Below are 6544 nucleotides of genomic sequence, written 5' to 3'. Positions count from 1 at the left end.
GGACGTAGTTGGCATCCACTTTGTCAAAGAGCAGTAGTGCGCAGCAGCAATTTGCGATTACAGGTTTTGGGCCGTCGTGTCCTCCTTCAGGTTTTTCTCTGGCTAAAGGTAGATTTCGTCTGGTGTTTTCGCCAGCTCTAAAGTGACGTTAGCGGTATAAGAGTATTACATATATGGTTGAATTAAAGATTGTCGAGTAATAATTTGTTTTAAGTACAGTCTTGCTGTATGTATTATACTAAAGATTATATCCCTTATATATATTCTGTGGTAATGAGTTATAACAATTAAATAAAAAAGTTGAGTGTTATCAAAAGTTTATTGTTGTACATAACGTAATGTCTTGTCAAATTAAAGGAATAGCAAATGTATCAGACGTTGTTAGTGTTAAAAAATTACTTTATGGTGATGACATTAGCAAATATAAGTTTTTCTTCACTAGTTAATTTATGTTAAATATAATACTCATTTTCATTTACCAATACGTTTTTTCAGTTGAGTATATTCCGAGCAATGAGTTGCCTCTGCAAAACTGTATTATATCAATGTCATCAGTTGGAGATGTACTTACGATAGCTTGGAATACAAAAATGATTATATTTGCTTCTAGATACAAATCTTATCATGGTTTTGCACATATGTATTAGATGTACAACTTAGCTTCCGCCGTTTTCTTATAGATGACTTTAACGATAAGTGGTGGTCGAAATAAATAGAACATAGACGTCATACAATAAACTTGGGCATGTCTGTCAACATAACCCCATAGAAACATTAGTCGATTTGTGTCATAAAGTTATTCTCGATTGAAAATGTCAGTTTACGAGCCAAATTCTCGTCATTTGCGGGAGGTTTTAATTTTTTGCTTCAATATGAAGAAATCTGCGGCTCATCGAATGCTCTCAAATACTTATGGTGAGGCCGCTATTAGTGAAAGAATGTGTCGTGAGTGGTTCAACGCTTCGAGAAGAACGGTGATTTTGACGTCCAAGGTCATGCTTTGTATTTGGTGGGACCAGCTCGGCGTAGTGTATTATGAACTGTTAAAACCGACTGAAACAATCACAGGCGATCGGTATCGAACGCAATTGATGCGTTTGAGCCGAGCATTGAAAGACAAACGGCCGCAATACAACGAGAGACACGATAAAGTGATTTTGCAGCATAACAATGCTCGACCCCATGTTGCGAAAGTGGTCAAGACATACTTGGAAACGTTGAAATGGAAAGTGCTACCCCACCCGCCGTATTCTCCAGACGTTGCTCCCTCTGACTATCACTTGTTTCGATCAATGGCACGCGCCCTGGCTGACCAGCACTTCCGGTCTTATGAAGAAGTAAAAAATTGGATCGATTCGTGGATAGCCTCAAAAGATGACCAGTTTTTTCGACGCGGGATTCGTACGCTACACGAAAGATAGGAGAAAGTAGTGGCCAGCGATGGACAATACTTTGAATCATAAATGTATAACCAGTTTTTTACAATAAAGCCTCGAATTTCGGAAAAAAACGGCGGAAGCAAAGTTGTACACCTAATAATTTTTTATTTTCGCTCTGCCTTTTTTTTGTTTTATCAATATTAATTTGATATGATCACTTGATGACGATGATGCCTAATATTCCATGAGTACATATAAATCACTCATAAAGTCAAAATTGTCGCTATAATTTGTACACCTCAATTTTCAGATGAAGGCTACGTCTGACTACGGTCCACTTGCTGCTATGTTCCAAATCATTTTTTGATTGGTCAGATAAAATTCTTTCTTCTACTTGATCAAGTAAAAATTTGTAGCATCAAGTGAACTACATTCAAAATCGGACACTAGCGACAAAATTAATACGATGTGATCACACACGCTTCTTTTCAGCGTCTCATGAAAGCACTAAGCCCAACAATTACACCAACTAAACTCAATAAATTTGTCTGAGCCTCTTTGTGTACATTTGTGTGGTGTACCGAATCCAGACGAATATGCAACACTGGCGAGGAATTGTACCATTCAACCAGTCGAACACACCAGTTGCACCGTCACCCGAAATGTGCAGTCGGTGTGTCCTAGTCGAAATCATTATGAATGCAAAAACAAAATGGAAATTATCAATACATGTTTTATTAATAGTACAATCATATATATTGGGGATTGTACGATTTAATCTGTTTTTAATATATTTTTACGGCAATTGTGTAACAGCTTTATGTGCATTAGTACATCCCAGCCGAAACCTAAAATTTCTTTATTGGATTTTAGGAAATGTATTTCAGGAAATGTATCATCACTTCTTACAATCCATTCTTCTGCATCGTCTTATGTGATGTTCTCATAATTATTAATAAATTATTTAAAATAATTATCTCTCTACTAGTTTCTGACAATAAATTCTCATTGTTGCTTTCAAAAAATTCTTTTAGCAAAATGTTTTTCCAACATTTAAAAATTGTACTTGTAGTAATTTCATCCCATGCATCACTTATCTTATATATAGCATCTTTAATTGTTACAAATTTTAAATACATAATAACATTAATATTCTTCATTTATTCACTTATAATTGATTATAAAAGCTTGAATCTATATTTTCTTTTCAAATTTTCGATTATACATTGATCTGAATGGTTGAATTAATGATGTTGTGTTTGGTGATAAATAATAAGCTACAATATCGTTAACATATAAAATCTCAACTGAAGAGTGGCATTATGCATTATCAAGAAGAAGTAACGCTTTAAGAGATAAATTTTCTTTTTGTAAGAAAGAACGTTGTAACTTGTGACACAAATTTATTTTTAAATCATGTTTCAATGATATTATTGTGATGATATCATGTCTCAATGATATATGTTCATCCATGCACTCTTTGATATGTATAGTAAACAGGAAGTATATGTAAAATATTTTTTGATTCGTGGTTTTTAATATTTTTCTATGATAACTATATATAGGTAATTTTAAAGAGCCATTTGCATTATAGCAAAGCATAATTGTTATATAATCTTTGTTTAAATCCAAATGCTTCATGTTCTTTTTATGCCAAAGTTTTAGTTGTTAATATTTTAAAATTAAACCTATTTCGTCTACACTGAATTTCTGTGCCAAAATAAATCTGTTCTTATTTTGTAATTGACGAATGCCATATCTGGTTTTCCATTTGTTCAACCATCCAGTGCTAGTGCTTAAAAATGATTATTTTTAAATCATTGTTAAATAAAAATGATAATTTTTAAATTATTGTTAAATAACATAATTTGAATAATTATATTAGATGTACAACTTTGCTTCCGCCGTTTTCCTATAAATGGCTTTAGCGGTAAGTGATGGTCGAAATAAATAGATAATAGACGTCATACAATAAACTTGGGCATCTGTCAACATAACCCCATAGAAACATTAGTCGATTTGTGTCTGCATAATCATTATTCTCGATTGAAAATGTCAGTTTACGAGCCAAATTCTCGTCATTTGCGGGAGGTTTTAATTTTTTGCTTCAATATGAAGAAATCTGCGGCTGAGGCTCATCGAATGCTCTCAAATATTTATGGTGAGGCCGCTATTAGTGAAAGAACGTGTCGTGAGTTCAACGCTTCGAGAAGAACGGATTTTGACGTCCAAGGTCATGCTCTGTATTTGGTGGGACCAGCTCGGCGTAGTGTATTATGAACTGTTAAAACCGACTGAAACAATCACAGGCGATCGGTATCGAACGCAATTGATGCGTTTGAGCCGAGCATTGAAAGATAAACGGCCGCAATACAACGAGAGACACGATAAAGTGATTTTGCAGCATAACAATGCTCGACCCCATGTTGCGAAAGTGGTCAAGACATACTTGGAAACGTTGAAATGGAAAGTGCTACCCCACCCGCCGTATTCTCCATACGTTGCTCCCTCTGACTATCACTTGTTTCGATCAATGGCACGCGCCCTGGCTGACCAGCACTTCCGGTCTTATGAAGAAGTAAAAAATTGGATCGATTCGTGGATAGCCTCAAAAGATGACCAGTTTTTTCGACGCGGGATTCGTACGCTACCCGAAAGATGGGAGAAAGTAGTGGCCAGCGATGGACAATACTTTGAATCATAAATGTATAACCAGTTTTTTGCAATAAAGCCTCGAATTTCGGAAAAAAACGGCGGAAGCAAAGTTGTACACCTAATATATTCTATAAAGTAATTCTATAAAATATTTCTATAAAATAATTATGTATTCTTTAAAGTAATTATATATATTCTTTAAAATAATTGTAGTCTTTTCTAAAGATTTTAGCAAAAATAAATTTGTATAAAATATTAAAATAATTTTTAAGTATCTCTCCTTTTATCTAATTTAGATAAAAGAGAGTTACTTAAAATTTAAATAAAATAATTATTTATATTCTCTAAAATAATTATATATATATAATTATATATATTTTGCTAAAGATTTTAGCAAAAATAAGTTTGTATAAAATTTTGAAGTAATTTTTAAATAACTCCTTTTATTTAAATTAGATAATACAATAAAGATTAATATTTAAAAAGTTATTGCAATTTCATTAGTGAAATACAATAAAAGAGACAAAAAAATAAAAAAATAAATTAAAGATAAATTAAAAATACACTTATCTGCAAAAACGGGCTACTAAATTTATTAGTAACTTGTTTATTTTGTGGGTGAGTATATTTACGAAGAAAAGTGGATCGCCAATAAAATTGACGAAGTTGATGGAGGGGAGCTCTATTGCTCGTTTTTGCTAAATTATACCTTAAGTGGACAATATGTTTAGAAAAGATTGAATTTATTAAAAAATCTCTATAATTGTTAGTCATTATAGAGACTTTGACACATATTAGTAAAATTTAGTCGGCACGCTTCTGTGCTGAGGATTTAGTACAGAGACGAATCACATTTTTCGACGATACGATTTTATCGATAGTAATATATATCAGAAAATGTAGTCACGTAGTTCCCAAAATGAAAATGAATGTACGGGCTATTTCGATTGCAACAGGAAAATGGCCGGCTCTCAGATTTCTCTCTGATACAAGTGTACTGACTATCCATAAGACTTAAGAGGGATATTAATGGATCCTTGAACGAAAAAAATTTAATTTCGCATTTCCTACATATGTAAATAAAAGTTGTTGAATAAATGAAACTGTGAAGTTGTTTTAATAAACGAAACTGAAAATTCCAACAAGTTAATCTATAATGACTTTTATCTTATATAATATTTATCTTATAATAACTTATAAAATTACGAAGTTATGTTTCTTTATGCAAATTTTTAGTCCGTTTTTACCAAATGTAATTACTGTATGTATCAAAATCTTTATAACTACTAGCAATTATAGAGACTTTCAATCAATTCAAACTTTTCTAAACATATCAATTTAAGGTATAATTTAGCAAAAACAAGTCAGCGATCCTCTTTTCTTCGTAATGTCTCGGGCAAATAATAAATTATTGTAGGAAACTTTACCAAAAGGAGAAATGAAGATGTGAATTCCAAATTTCAACACTTCTTAATTTAGTATAAGCGTGTGCATGTACAATGGATACATTCAAGTCGGCAAAGCGACTAGGCTGCTCGCCAAGCAAATGAATATGATTTGATTGTTACTTATAGATCCAACCAATCACATTCAATCATTCGGCGAAAAGGCTAGCCGCTTTATTCGGATTGAACGTGCTCAATATATGTGTATATCCTGCTAAATCTGATGTGTAGGCTAGATGGGGAAGTACAGTCATGCCGTTTTTATTAAAACACTTGCTAATTGACAACGCGGAGTGAACTGGTGCGTTGTCAATTCGCGAGTGTTTTAATAAAAACGGTACGATTGTACTTTCTTACCTACCCTATTCACCTGATTTGGCCCTTTCTGACTTTTTCCTTTTCTCAAAACTCAAAACATCCATAAAAGGACAACGATTTGAAACAATTGAAGCCATAAAAGAGAATTCGCTGAAGAAACTTTTAGATCATTCAATCAGATGTTTAGATCTAAAAGAATACATCAATAATAGCGAGCGCTTACTTAACTGTTTTCTTCTTCTCCTGGATTATAAGGGGCTTCGTACAATAAAAAGAACAAGAAACAGAGAATAAAGAATAATGGTGCAGTCACAATAGAAGAACTAAGGAATTAGAAATAAGGAATAACAATTAAGACTTATCAGACCAATTTATCAGAAACCATGTATTCCGGTGTATGCGGTTTCTGATAGGTTGAAATTTTTATTCTTTATTCCTAATTCCTTATTCCTTTTATTGTGGCTGCACCTTAAGAATTTCAACTTACCAGAAACTGTGTATTCTATAACATACATGATTTCTGATAGGTTGAAATTCTTATTCTCTGTTCCCTATTTCTTTTATTGTGCGGAGCCCCTTATTCTCTGTTCTCTGTTCCTTTTATTGTGCGGAGCCTCTAAGCCGTAGAACCGTCCAGTGAGAGGAAAGTGAGTAATAAATCTGAAACAGCCAGATGGATGCGACAACTGTAGAGAGGCGGGAGGAGCTTTAATTTTCCCGCCTCGCTCCAAATGGCGCACCCATCTG

Source organism: Atta cephalotes (assembly GCF_000143395.1).
Source record: "Atta cephalotes unplaced genomic scaffold scaffold00045, whole genome shotgun sequence".
In the NCBI taxonomy this organism is placed as follows: Eukaryota; Metazoa; Arthropoda; class Insecta; order Hymenoptera; family Formicidae; genus Atta; species Atta cephalotes.
The sequence above is the reverse complement of the archived record's forward strand: the minus strand, read 5'-3'. Positions refer to the sequence as shown.